Below are 14,336 nucleotides of genomic sequence, written 5' to 3' on the forward strand. Positions count from 1 at the left end.
GAGAGAAACCCTAGGTGACACTGGGGTGTCACAAATTTGCATCCACAAAAATTTTCAGGACATTACTCTTTTTATTCGTTGGTTTTACAGTAGTGTCAGGCTGTATAATATGATTCCTTTTGTGTAACAAGCGATGCATGTTCAGTATGTTTCATCTAAATGTTGTTTATAGTTCTGGTACCACATTTAGTTCCGGGGTTTTGAATCTTTGTGGAACTTGGTAGATCAATTGGTGCTTGCCATTGTAGTTTTTCTTAAACTTCCTGTTCAATATTAGTAGGGTGGTGACATACACGCATGGAATATGTAGAAATGGAGTAAACATTTAGAGCTTAAAGAGTGTATGGGCATTGCATTGGAAAAAAATAGTCGCTATGGTTGATAAACTTTATTTTGGATTGAAAGTTGAGGGTTATCCTATTGAATTGAGATGGACCTTAAACAATGTTATATATAAATGTGTCATGTGTTACACTGGTTATAATTTTGACTTACATACAACGAAAATAATTCAGAATTTTGGGTTTATTATTGATTATTAGGATAGTTGTGAACTAAGTTAGTCACATGTTTACTTGTTCTATCTGTTGTGGTAGATTCAATTTTGTTTAGAAATATCTTGTGATTTTCTGGCTGCTTTTCTTGAAGATAAGAGTGAAAGAAGTCTAAGCTACGACAGCCTTAGGTCACACAGTAAACTTTGCTTTTGGTTCTTCATTTTCAGCTACATTTGCTAGGATGATTATAACATCCATACCATGTCTTTCCAGGTTCTCTTGAGAATGTAGTTCGATATTTCACCTCTTGGTTTGAGAACGAGCAACTTTATATTCAGATGGAACTATGTGATCGTTGTGTATCTATGAATCAGAAACAACCACTGAAGTGTTGGGAAGCCCTGGAACTGCTGTATCAGGTTTGTGGCTTTGTCTTTCACCAAATTTATTCCATCTTGGTCGTTGAACCTGGTCTTGTAGGATAAGGCTAATTATCATATTCCCCTTATAGACTGTATATGCTTAAGATCTTATATTAGTTTCTTGGTGCTTAAAGCAAACACCTTTGGTTAACTCAGTGCCCGCATGTCCCTTTTAAGATGCGTGCAGAAATAGATGTTCATGCTTGTTTACCTCAGTCGTGAGCACAACTGTTGGGCATTTTTTGTTGTGAACGATTGGAACAGTTTGGACATTTTTGTTCATTTGACCAGATTACGTTTTGCAGATTTATGTGCAAGTATTAGGTTACATTTGAGTAAGATATTAGGTCCATGGGTGGGTTTATGAGTAGGTTTCTTGGTTTCGGTAATAATCAAAATATTTTTTTACGGGAGAGAGTCGATGGGTATGTTCTTCAAAAATAAGCACATGATATATATTAGAGTTATCTGAAGCGAGATATTAGTAAAATATATATATCATTTTTTTATTATTGGTTCATGCCTTCAGCACTGTTATGTATTCCCAAAGATGGAATTGATGATTTGTTAACCTCTGATTGGTCAATGAAGACTACAGATTTGTTTTCCCATCAGATGAGTAAACAATGCTGCAAACCTAACTCGACCACTCTGTAAAGGATTGCGAAATGATAGAAGTAGAACAAGAGAAGTAACTCCTTGATAGTTCAACCTCTCTGAACTCATGTCATTAAAAAAGGGTCAAACAAGTATCCTAATATTGACGAGAAGTTTACCTGAATCTTGTATGTTGAGAATTTTGTTCACAATATGCCTGCAAGAGGTAGTTAGGACGAAAGTTGTCACACTCCTATTGAATATAAACTCAATCTATAGGCTTACTAATTGAAGAGGTTGCTCCTGCAACACAATTCAATGGGAGGCTGAGGGCTATCATGAACTGAGCATTTGACAAACATAAGATAAACCAAATCTCTAATCAGATCTATTAAAGAGAATTTCACAATTTTGGCATTTTGTCTATTGATAACAGGCCCTCCTTTGCAAGATAGGAGTCAGACCTTTATGGGTTTATGTTAAATAACTACTTTAGTTGTTTTCACACCATGAACATTTTATTTAGAGGAAAGAATGATGGATTCACCAATAGATTATATATGGATCATTTGATCCCATTTCATTTTTATTCCTTTAATATATATCATTGTGATCTCACTTTTGATACCACTTGCAGCCACACCGTGAATACAATTTCTCAACATACATGCTCTAGGTAAATTTTCTCGTCATCATTAAGATATTTTTGCCTTCTTTATTGATGGCATAAGTTCAGAGAGGTTGAACTGCTGGGAGTTATTTTTCTTATTCTCATTCTATCATTTTGTAATCCATTACAGTGTGGTCGGGTGAGGTCCACAACATGCAAAAGGCCAGAACGACGTTTCTATTTCTAAAAACAATCTAATGGGAAATCAGTATGTGAAGTATATCGAGTGAGTTTTCATGGGATTGATGCACATGTACCTCTTCTCTTCTAGAAAATGCTTTTGTACATAAATGATTGATCTCTAACTAAAGGTTATTCTGAGGCCTAAAAATTTGTATGGTCTTGTGGCTTACATTTAGGTTTTGGCAAATAATAAGTCTGCTTTCATTTGTTTTCGACAATGTTTTGGTTAGCTGTGACTATTTTGTTCACCGGTTGGATTTGCCACTTCCTTGAACCATTCTTTTCTGTTGTGGAGCATTAGCTACTAGGTCTGCAGACATAGCTGGTGGCAATTCATCTGCCTGGTTGTTATTGTTCTCCTCCATTGTTGCTCCAGTCTGGTGCAATCGCTCTTGAGCCTTGAGATGTCTTGACCTCTTATAATATTCTTCAAAGAAAGCCTTCTTTTGTGTAACCAAACCGGGAGCCCTAAGCTTGGTTAGGGCTGATTTGGTGGATAGAGATCACGAAGGGACCCATGGGTTTAATAGCAAGTGGATTCTTCCCCATGAATCCCCTCGTGATCCCTATCCACCAAATCAGTCCTTAAGGGATGTTTGGTTTGAGGAATCACTCTATCCAAAATAAGGTGGTGTATCATGGGTTCATTCCTTAATTTTGGTGGGATGACTCCATTTCTCATATTAGTACTAACTAACTATAAGTAATGAAGCGGTAATAGATCAACTCATTCCATTTCACAAACCAAACAAAAAATGAAGAGTGAGAAGATGGACTAGCTCATTCTTTAAACCAAACACCATATTAGTTTCTCTTTGCGTCTGTTATGTTCAAACACTGACCTTTTTTTCCCCATGACAAGGATTCTGCAGCAGATCTACCAAATGACACTGAGCCATGATTGAGCACCATTTCTTGAACTGAAGAATCCTGGAAACCAGCCAAAGAAAATGTTAGAATTCAGGGTATTTGATTATTCAAAAGAGCTGACTAACAAAGAACAAAACACGAAGTCGTTAACTAGATTTGTAAGAAAACACAAGGAACGAATGAAGCCTGACATAAAAACACAGTTTCAAGATTTTAGTTGATACTCCATGCGTTGCTACATAATCTGATAAAATACATTGATATGCAAAAAATTTAATTATTATTTTATACTTTTGTTAGCATCATTTAAAGTGGATGTTTACATACTTTAAAAGATAATAAGTTGTACGCGCATTGCTACGACTATCTTTTATTCATATACAAACACTGTTGTTTTGTAAATTAAATTGTTAAAAAGAATCAAAGTTATATGATATATCCCATTTTAGAATTTGTATGATTGACAAAGGTTACGCAATCAGATAAGGACATGAACACATAGAAAGTTTCTTCAATTATATCTACCCATCACTAGAAATTTTAAATGACAACGATGTCATACATAGGAAGAAAAAAACAAGAAGCCACCAACATACTCACTGGCAAGAAAAAATTGTAGAAACCAGTAGACATTACTTGTGTCACTCACAAAGGAATTCAAATCCTAACAACGCATGTGCACCTTACTATATCTTTTAAGGTACGTAATCATCTACTTTTAGTGATACTAACACAAGTATAGAATAACAATTAGTGTTTTTGCATATCAATATATTTTATAATATTGATTCTACAATAATATTTGTCATTCTATATATATGTTTCATACTATTTTTTTACTCCTGTGGCAACGCATGGGCATGAACCTAGTTATAATTTAAGCGAAGACGGAGATCTCCGACGAGGATTTATCCCGCGGGGAACGGGGATGGGGAAAATATCTCCCGCAAGCGTTCGTGGGGATCCCCGCGGGGAGCTAATTAAAATCCTACGGGAAATTTCTCGTTGCCATCCCTAGTGACGAGGAATCACATGAGTGAAAACTTGTAACAAATCGTAGGTTCATCCGATAAATAGAAACTTATATTTTTGATATTTCCCACGGCAAGTGATTCTATAGGTTAGGGAAAATGTAACACCTCAAATCCATCAATTAATATAATATATTTAAAACTTAGTAGAGAGTAAAATAAAAATTTTAAATCAAATGTTTGATCTTATTTATCTTTAGAGAATGATTTTTGTTTGCTCATAATTGATTGATGATTGTATTCATAAAATTTCTTTTGTGTGGAACCCAATTAATTAATATAGGAACTTTGGTCAAAAAAATATTTTATTTATAAACAATTTTGGTATAATTATTATGATTTTTCAAAATATTTAAAAATATATTTATATATACTTTTATTGAATATAAAAATAAAAAATAAAGCCCTAACGTCGGCCGAACCAAACCACCAAGGCCCAACTGGCCACTCCTCTCTCCACTCCCCCTCTACCCTCTCACTTCCACGTGGGGCCCACCCAGCCCCTTCGTCTCCCTCGCGCCACTCTCGTACGCGTCCCGTGCCGCCGCCCTGGCCCTCAGCCGGACCGCCCGCGCCCGGCCCCGTGCCCCTTCCTCGGCCGCTCAACCTCCCCAAAACAACCAGCCCCTCCCTCTTCCTCTCCCTCCCCACTACCTCTCCCCTCATGAAATCGCCGCCACCATTAATGGCTTTGAAGCCGCATGCTAACTTCTCCTCTCCCTCCCCGGCTCTCCCTCTGCCTCTTCCTTCTTATAAAAATCAGTCGAGCCCCAGGGAACCGGCCCTCGTCGCCGAGCTCGCCTTCGCCCTCACCCGCGCTCGCCATCGCCAGAGGTCGCCATCCGCCACCGCGCCGCCGTCTCGGCGGCGCCCTACCCTCGCCTCGGCCCCGTCCCCAGACCGCCCGCGTCCGTCCGCACCCATGCCACGCAATAGACCGCGTCCTGCTTGACACCGTTCCTACTCGCCCTTCGTTCATCGGCGAACTGCTCGAACACAAGAACTAGAGGTTGAAGACAACTCGAATTTTATTTAAAATTTCAAAATCATGTTTTATGTAACTATTTGTTTTAAATTGTGTATACTGTGATTTGGAGATCATGTGTACGTAAACGACTTATTTTAAGTGTATGCGATGAATTAGTATATTATTATATGTCATATGGTATATGTTAATTGTTTATAGTTATTTTAGAATTTGTGTTTAGAAATAGAAAAATGACAGGATTTGGTAGACCACGTGTTAGTGATAAAAACATTAGATGAGCAATTTCACAATTAACTTTGTTTCTAATGAATTTTAGAATTAGTCTAGAAGTTTATAATCATAGATTCATTTAGATCCACTAAATAAATAATAGAAGCTTTATTAACATTGAGATGATAAATAGTACCCGTGTTCAAGATAATTCAATTAGTGAAGTCCAATCAGTGGTTTAATTTATTAATAAAAATTATTTAATCATTGATTATTATGATGACATTTTCCCTTTAGAAAGAAAAGATAAAACTAAAAGTAGACACATGTTTATGATAGAAATAATTAATTAATAATTAATTCATTTTCGTAGAGTTGCTTAAATCACTACCTCTAAGCTATGTTATGTGAAGTACTTCCATAGTCAAATTGCCATATAGCTTTCACTAGTGACAACCCAAAATAGAATTTAGATTTTATGTTGTAGCAAATGGATTTGAATACGTGTAGACTAATAATATAAATATGAATTAAGTTTTATTCTAGACATTTATATAAGTATGGTTTGTTTGGTATATGTTTTGGGTATATGTTTATTCATGTAATGGTGTATGTTTATTCATGTAATGATGTATGTTTATTTATTTGGTGTATGTTTTCTTTTTGTATGTACGATATGTGAATCTATATTAGAAACCGATTTCGTGGTAGAAGACCAAAATATGTTTGAAGACGATCCGTAGGACATATTTGAGCAAGGCAAGTGGATTCTCCCTCTGCATTTCTATTTATACCCAAATAATGCATATAATAATGTTTTATTTTGGATATTTGCATAAATTTGATGGATTTGTCTAAATAAGATTACCTAGAAATACCAACCCTATTCCTTGATTACCCTAGGATAAATACAATGCTTAGTAATTGTGCTACTGCTCAACTTGATAATTATGATGTCACTCTTTAATGATACTATTGTTCTAGAAATGAAATTTGTATTATGATGATAAACCGATGGTTAAACAAGATCATTTCATATTAAATGGAATATGGAGTGGCCACCTATTATAATAGTGCAACCACGAGTGCTATCATGGCTCTGGCTTTGGTAAATAGCTTTATAGACTTAGTGCTCAGCAGCCCTACCTGAAAGATGGGCAAGAGGATACATGGCTTGTGGGTAAAGTTGTACCACCTCTATAGTGTGTAAAACTGATATGTCAGTCGTGCTCACGGTTAGGAGCACCAGGACCCTCACATGATAATTGAAATTAAAGATGGAGAATAAATCGTGATCCGATGATTTATAAATGGTTTGCTTAAGTGGTTTCACTTAAATGTTTTTGATATAATCATATGCTTATGTGATTAATTAGAATATTTTGAGACACACTTACAATTAGTAAGATAGGCGTTGTTAATAAAATATTGACCAACTAAAATGCTTACCGCTTAACCATAGCCTACCTTGTTAACCTTGCATTACTCCTCCCACTTGCTGATCCCCCACCATAAGTGATATGCTGCATACGTTGGGAACCTACGTTCGACCTCTATATGACACAAGGCGAGTGTCTGAGCCTCCACGGTCTTGTTACTATATCACTCGCATGCATATCAGAGCGTTGGATGCAGGAGATAAAGGTTTCAAGACTCTATCATCTCATGAGTCCTTGACATCGCTATCAACCTACGCTGCTTCGGTCAGCAACACTGCTCGGAGAGCTCTGTGGTCTCTCAGTCATACCTATCGGCAGCAGTTGCACGACACGACGTACAAGCACCTTCCACTACGTCCTCATGGTGAAAACCAAACAAGTGTTGTTCCATGTGAAGCTAGAGAAAATCGCCTCAATACCCTTGTAGGTCACTATACGACGGTTGATCTTTAGCGACCCTTATTTGGGACCGACGGTTAGTCGCTAAAAGTTATAGACCGACGGTTGGTCGCTAAATGCGTTTATAGCGACGGTCTGTGGGTCGCTAAAAGTCTAGAAATTTAACGACTTATGGTCGGTCGCTATAGAGGTAAGTGTGTGACTGATGGTGGGTCGCTATAGGGGTACGTGATTTTTGTGTTTCTTATTTACTCACCAAAGCCCATCTAAAGGCCTACTAAACAAACAAACGAAACCCTATTCCACGCGCGCAGCCGCTGTCACTTCTCCCATGGCCGCCCCTCCCTTAGCCATGGCGGGTGCCGCCGCCACCTCACCCTTGGTGCTCGCCGAGCTCGCCCTCAGCCCTGTCGTGCCCCTGCGCTTGGTATTCATTGGTTCCGGGAGAGGTCGGTGTCGTGCGCGGAGAGGGGCAGCACGTTCGGCAGCGGAGCGGCGGTGGACGTCCGGAGCTACAGCGCCTCCTATGCGAGGCCCCAGTCGCGGCCACCGACGTCCAGGGTGCAGCGCGCTAGGAGCGTGAGCGCGTGGACGCGCCCGACGCCGCCGCCCGTGCAGTCGCAGTGCCTCCCTACCGCCCTCCGCGCCCGGCCGACGACATCCCGTTCCAGATCCACGTATGCATCCTTCCCTCCACCGCAAACGGTGTCTCTTCCCTCCATTCCTTCCCCGTTGGCAGGCGCCCGCATCCCCTCCCTACGCTTGACGCCTCTGGCGTGGAGTGGATATCCGAACGGGGTTCTATGTTCCCTTCCAGTCATCTTCGCCTTTAGGCTGGTTTGGATAGGTATTGGATGGTTTTGCTTGTTCGTTACGTTTTGGCCTGCGGGATCCCCTCTTTGATGTGAGCGCTGGTCGCTGGAATCCAAACGTTCGCGTACCTCTCCAATCAGTCGTTCAATGTAGCTGCAGCACAAGATGCTGGATATGAGAAATTTTTGGTTGATAGATTGACCCTAAAGCCAGGAAAGGTAGCGCCATTTAGATCTGGGCATAAAACCCGAGCCCAAAGCCCTAAACCCGAAATACCCGAACCCGTACCCGTTTAACCCGAAGCCCGTTACCCGAACAGATCCAGCGGGTAACAAAACTGAATACCCGAACTAAGTTCGGGCCTAATCGGGTAGTAACCGCGGTACCCGAAGTACCCATTCTACTTGAAATACCTAGCACCGTCTATTCAGGCACTAGGCCGAGCGCTAGGCAACAGGACACAGCCCACGGGCCACGACCCAATTAGCCAACTACGAAACCTGGCAACCCTAGCTCTCCCTGTCCAGCGATGGCTGTGGGCTGCGGCTCTCTCCCAGTCTCCCTGTCCCTGTCCAGCGGCGGCCGGCGGCTGTGGCTCTCTCCCTGTCTCCACTCTCCAGCGCAAGGAGCAAGACAGTCGCGGGGGCGCCGTCCGCAGAGCCGGAGCCGGAGACGGCGGCAACGGCATCCCCATCGTCGTCACCGATGCCAAGCAGGAGGTCACCGTCTCGCAGTTCGTCGCACAACTAGGTTCATTTCGTAAATACAGTACAAGCCGGTAATGACAACGATGATCGAGCTAGTGAGTGGGATCGTTCACACCCAAGTATTATTAATTTAATCTATAGCTAATGGGATCGTTTTTTTTACAGATGAGGCAGCCCGACGGAGGCTGAACAGCATGCACCAGGCAATAACGGAACAACCACACCTTAACAAATCGAAGTTGTGAACGGTGAACGCTCCAGATTCAAGCAGACAACAGAGAAATCAAGCCGCCGCGCCACCTGCCAGATGCGTCCTCACCGGAAGGTAGTTTATTTGTAGATTATTTTTTTATTATGCATTAGAAGTTACTTTGGTAGATTATTTTTTATTATGTTTTAGAAGTTACTTTGGTAGTAAGAATAATTTGACACAGGTAAAACAAGAGAAATCAAATGTACCTCCAATACTGGAAATTACAGCCGCCGGTCGCCGCCATTACGACCATTAGCAACAATGTCATAAAGAAAATGCTTCTCGTTTGCACTCTGTAGAAATAAGTTTCAGAATTCATCAAAAGTAAGCAATGTATTTTCATTTCAGATAGATAACAATGCTGGAAATAGAGAAGAAATACTTTTGTGCCGATAGGCTTAGCGCTGGCATTTATCATCTCTTGCAGAACATTTTAATGTTTAATTAAGGTCAGGAACTTTTATAAACACTGTGATGTACTATAACCAACTGTATACAATTATTTTTACTTCTAGCTATTGGATCCCACGCTTACTCCATATATAAACACATATTAACTAGACAATGCTTCATCTCATTGCAGAACTAAAAGAAGAATTTGACGGTAAAAGAAAAGGACAAGAATCAACGACAACAACAGGTACAGGAACAAGAAGCAACACCATCCATGAAACATCTATATCTTAGTTCATGGCTTCATGTTGGACTGCTGGTTGCAGGCGAGGGCTCCATGTATCCATCTGACCATATTTCATCATGTTACAGATATCAGTCCTCGCGAAATCCATTCGCACTCTTGCACGTATGGAAGACCCAATCAACCAAATACTCAAAAGAACAGAGGTGAGTTCTTACAAACTCTAACTAATGAAAAGCTGACATTTTCCAAAGATAAATACTACATCTGCAAGAGTACCTTTTTCAGGTTGCTGAAAATTTAATTCTCGAGAAAACATCATGTCCTTTGGGTGTCCTATTGGTTATTTTTGAGTCCAGGCCTGATGCCTTGGTCCAGGTAGTTTTTTATTGTAATTTACCAGTTACTTTTCACCATGTGACTTGTTCATGCTTAGTACTTAGGCATATTTATAAGCTATCTTTAAGCTTCCATATCATTCTGTAGATTGCATCTTTAGCGATTCGAAGTGGCAATGGTCTTCTCTTGAAAGGTGGAAAAGAAGCCATGAGATCAAACAAAGTATTGCATAAGGTATTTTCTCATGCTGATATGACATGTTTTTAGATTCGTTTCCTGAAAAAATTCTTATAGGTTATAACTGGTGCCATTCCTAGCAACGTGGGTGAAAAACTTATTGGCTTTGTTACAAGTAGAGACGAAATTGCTGATTTACTAAAGGTGAGCGTAATATATTATGAAAATGATGATTGTACCATTATGCCTAATTAATTTAATATATAACTAGTCTATCAAGATGTTTATTCCTTGTAATCCACCTTCTCTTTTTTTATAGCACATTTACTTTCATAGTAGAAATCTTTGTGACATATATGATATTTTCAGCACAATTCATGATACTCTTACTTTTTCCGTAAGTCTAGATAAACTTATTTCATATTCAGATATAACATAATTTGCCTTTGTTTTCTGCAGGAGACATTGCTTGTTCATAAAGATCTTATAAAGGCTCCAGGTCTTGATGACTTACTGCTATCACTCAAAACAGAAGGTTTGCATTTCACTTGCGCATCCTTAAGGCTTAAACTATTGGTGTATAGCTGCTCCTTGTTTCTCGATGCAACTTTGGGCTTGTTTGGCTGCACTCTAATCCACCCCAATAAACATTTGGTGGTGTGGTTCCACCCCATACATGTGGATTAGGGTAGATTAGAGTGCAGCCAAACAAGGCCTAATGTGTATCCTGAATCAGGAGAGGATACATGCTACTTTTGCATTGTTCTACCTTGTGTTCAGATGTGGAGTCAAGTGAGCTGTACCGTTATAGTCGATCTTTTGTAATTCTTAGAATATGTCTTTGTTAAGATTGCAAAATAAGTTGTTAGTACATGAAAAGAAGTTTATTTGCGGGGAAGAATAAAACACATGCAAATAATACGTTCAACTCACATGCAAGTAATATGTTAACTCTTTGTTAGAATTTTGTTGGCAGATGCCTACATCTCTTATATGTTCGCAAATTCTTATTGTTTTGGATAAATCAGGTCATGTTGAGCTTAAATGCTTGTTATTTGAAATCCATTAGTTCACCTTCATCAAAGTCAAATACTTAGGGGGTGTTTGATTTCTAGGGACTAATTTTTAGTCCCTACATTTTATTCCATTTAGTTCCAAAATTGCCAAATATAGAAACTAAAACTCTATTTTATTTTCTATATTTGGCAATTTATAGACTAAAATAGAATAAAATGAAGGGACTAAACATTAGTCCCTAGAAACCAAACACCCCTTATATGAACTTGTGGATTGCTTCGTCTTACTTAAAAAATAAACTTATGATGTGTTGCAGGAGTTGCTATTTTTGGGGGGCCTGTTGCACATGAAGTATTGTGCATTCCAGAAGCAAATTCATTCCATCATAAGGCTGCAACACCATCTAGTGGAGGTAGATAAGGCATCAAAACTGTATTTTTATTTGCAAATGCAGCAACAATATACTAATTTGATGTACTTTTTTCTAGGGTGTTCTGGACAAAGAAAGCTTGTACCTTAAAACAGGAGGATACAAGAAGCTGGAGTGGTTGTCTGAAGGCTTTTGAACTGCTTGAAGCATTAGTGTAGCTTTGGTGCTTTTGTGACTGATCAGCTCTGGAGCAGCTAGAGTGATATAGTTGTGGGCTTTTGAACAATAGTTGGAGTGATATGAAACATTAGTGATTTAGTTGTGAATGATATTATAATTGTGATGCTTTTGTGAATATATAATTGTGGTGCTTTTGTGTTTATGTGATGGATCTATGACTGTGGTATACTGATTAACTGTGTATGTCTTTATGATTTGTGTATAAAAATCTATGATTTGTGGTGCTTAATTAAATGTATATTATTATTAATAACAACTGTAAAAAGGACGACTTTCTGTTGGTTGCTAAATGTATAGTATGGCGACTTACGGTTGGTTGCTAAATCTATAGTACAACAACCCACGGTTGGTCGCTAAATATACAATATTAGCAACGGACGGTCGGTCGCTAAAAAGATGTCGGTCGCTAAAGCCTTTAGCGACGGCACTTACAGCGACCATCCTTATGGGTCGCTAAAAGTTTTTAGCGACCAACCGTAGGTCGCTGAAGGCCGTTTTAGCAACCAACCGTAGGTCGCTGTAAGTGAACCGTCGTGTAGTGGGTGTGGTGGCAGGTCTTAACATTGATCTGGACAGTGCTACCCTAGATATCTCAAGGGTACATGAAGAGCTTGAAGACGCACATGCAAGGATTGAAACCCTCGAAGCTCAACTCGAAGGAAGGAATCCACCTGAAGCTCATGTTCCTACCATAGCTGTGTCTCCACCTCGCAAGAGGATTCGCTATAGAGCCCTAGGATCTATTACCAGACTACTCTAGATTATTATAGGTCATATTGTAATAAGTTCGATTTTGCGTTAGACGACAAAACTTTTTATGATATTATTATTATTATAACAACCATGTGATGGCGATATTTGCAAAATGTTTGATTTGGATTTTTGCTTGAGTGCAATGATCTTATTGAATGATAGCCATAAGAACATTAAAATAAACAAACAAGCTTAACTTTAGTTAAAATCTATTATCCCCTAGAATCTTTCTCTACTCTTCACTTATCATGTTTAGTTTCATAAAAAACACATACACCCTATTAAAATTAGTATAAAAATATAGTTTGAATAATGATATATATGGACATTAAAAAGCACAGGTCATGCACACTTACACATAATTATCCACACAAAAGATAATAATTAAGAATTACATTAGTACATGACACATGAAAGTTTGAGTATTTAACGTTTTCGATTATGGTACCTGAATTACGTGAAATAAATTTGGGTTTCGGGTTCAAGTTACGAGTTTTTTTTGCGCAGATCTGCTCTTAGCCTCCCCTCCAAAAAAACATTGATTCAAACGATCTTTGGCTTGACCCATACAACGCTGGGATGGATGAACCATCCAAGGATGATAATGGAACATTCTCCCAGTATAAAAAATTTTAGCGCACGGACCGAGTTTAGCAGGCGACAAGGGCACGGGCGTACTATCGCCGAGTTGCCGCCTTCTTGAGTATAGTACTACCCCTGTATCCACCTCAAACGGCGCAGAGCAGACAGACACGAGGAATAGACGACGACAGGAGGCCGACACGCGGGCAGCCCTAGCATGATTCCGCCAAAGAGAAGAAGGGAAAAGGTGCAGCAGCAAGAATTAGAATCCCATCCCCCCACGTCGGCGGTGCATGGGAGCCGAGGCTCGCTTGCTCGCTTGTCCGTCATCATGGTGGCTAGGCTACCGTGCGCCGGGGCTCATGATACGCCTCAGCCCTCATGGCTGGCGGCGACGGGCGACAACCCCCAGGCAGATAGGCCTCCTGCCCGCATCCACCGGGGACTGGGAATGGGACTGGGACTGGGAGAGGATCGATCGATCGGGGGCAAAAAGCGCGGGCATCATTGCCTAGGCTGGAGAGAGAGACCAGCTTGGAGTTGTTTGGGTTAGTTAAATAGATAGAAAGGATCACGCATTGACGGGTTGACACGTATACGAGAGTAGTATAGGTTGTGTGTGCTCTGTCATGGTTAGTAGTAGTAGAATAGAACGTGTAGTGTATTTGACATTCCTTTACATAGCTGGTACGGATTGCGTATCCACCTCGAACATAATAGGGCGTAGCTGCCGGAGGCGAGGCAGGCCGGGTTCTAGGGGTGCTGGGGTGATCTGGGTAGGCCGGTGTCATGACCCAGGGTGCGTGACAGGATTGGAGATTAACAGAAGATAAGTGTGGTGATTTGATTTGTTGTTGGGCCATATACGGCCTTGTAACTAGTGATTGGCCCAAGATTAGGCTGTATAAATACTGAACTGAAACTAGAAGAAAGGGCAGAAAAGAAAAATACAGAAACATTTCTACCGCCTACCTCTGCTTCTCTCCTGTCTTCTTCCCGCTTCTGCTTCCTCGCGCTGCCTCCCTTCTATTCTTCTTCCTTATTCCAGAGATCGCCAGAGCCTTCTCGCCACGGACATCACAATTGGTATCAGAGGCTCGTCGCCATCCTTCTCGTTCTCGGATCCAGGCGGGTGGCTCGGT

General features: G+C 40.2%; 1 long non-coding RNA gene across 1 annotated transcript; it reads left to right on the plus strand.

The window, feature by feature from the left end:
- The first annotated feature begins 10,679 nt into the window (after window positions 1-10,679).
- LOC118473568 (uncharacterized) lies at window positions 10,680-12,005 on the plus strand. Its single transcript, XR_004853199.1, has 3 exons — window positions 10,680-10,767; window positions 11,566-11,661; window positions 11,738-12,005. It is a non-coding gene; the product is annotated as an uncharacterized lncRNA (long non-coding RNA).
- The last annotated feature ends 2,331 nt before the right edge of the window (window positions 12,006-14,336 follow it).

Source organism: Zea mays, chromosome 10, assembly GCF_902167145.1.
Source record: "Zea mays cultivar B73 chromosome 10, Zm-B73-REFERENCE-NAM-5.0, whole genome shotgun sequence".
In the NCBI taxonomy this organism is placed as follows: domain Eukaryota; kingdom Viridiplantae; phylum Streptophyta; class Magnoliopsida; order Poales; family Poaceae; genus Zea; species Zea mays.